At 26.6% G+C, this 946-nt stretch overlaps 1 pseudogene; it reads left to right on the top strand.

Annotated features, from left to right (window-relative positions):
* Positions 1 to 272: 272 nt before the first annotated feature.
* On the top strand, positions 273 to 366 carry LOC138820296 (U6 spliceosomal RNA; annotated as a pseudogene).
* Positions 367 to 946: the final 580 nt, after the last annotated feature.

The raw sequence follows: 946 nt of genomic DNA, 5'->3' as shown, positions 1-946 counted from the left end.
TATTTGAAAAAGCCATCATCTTTGGACCTGGCTATAAATGCTTCAAAGTATGATCAAATTTAAAATGAAAAAAAATTCATTGACACAAAAATTGCAAATGTGAGCAATAGACCGAACAATATAAATTTTTTCCACTATACATAGAATTTTAGGAAAATAAGATCAATAGCATTGTTAGGAACAATAAGGTTTCCTTGTTACAAATAGGCAACCAAAGATATATGCCTATTTAAAGATTGCATCATTAACTGTTTAAATTTAGAAGATACTACATGCTTCAGCAGCACGTATACCAAAATTACAACAATACAGAGATGATATGAAATACAGGATGATATGAAAATTTGTGAAGTAGTCCAATTTTTTCATTCTTTAGATGCAAGAATTGAAAAAAGTTATTAAAAATTTGATTACAAAAATACGAGTGTAACCATACATATAATTCATAGAATTGAAAGTAAGTTTGACATCAGTATATTAAGTTTTCACCTTAGGGAGGCCTTTAAATAGCATAAACTTTACAAAACTCTTTAAATTAGATAACATTGTCATTTTATCCCAAAGAAATAAAATAGTATAAGGACCTAGGAAAAAAGGAATCTTAAACTGTTTCTATATGGAATGCAATCTTAAAGTACACATTTATTAATGAACCTATATATTATAAAACGATGTAGAATTCAATGTATTATATCTAGGAGAGAATGGAATAGATTATGGAAATTGTACAAACAACAGAATATAGAATATTTTAAAATATACTTTTCTCAGACAAGCACTAGAAATACCTTTAGTTTCTGTACTGCTCATTTCAACAGATAAGTTAAAATTATTTCTGATTTAAAAAATCACAAACTGCAGAAATTATTATAAATGTATACAAAAACTCTTGAATACATTTTGACATAAAAGTCAGGCAATTGAGTTGGAATAATACGATGGAATA

Source organism: Dipodomys merriami, unplaced genomic scaffold (genome assembly GCF_024711535.1).
Source record: "Dipodomys merriami isolate MVZ:Mamm:240054 unplaced genomic scaffold, mDipMer1.0.p SCAF_855, whole genome shotgun sequence".
Classification (NCBI taxonomy): domain Eukaryota; kingdom Metazoa; phylum Chordata; class Mammalia; order Rodentia; family Heteromyidae; genus Dipodomys; species Dipodomys merriami.
Note: the sequence above shows the minus strand (reverse complement) of the source record. Positions and strands in the feature narration are given on the sequence as shown.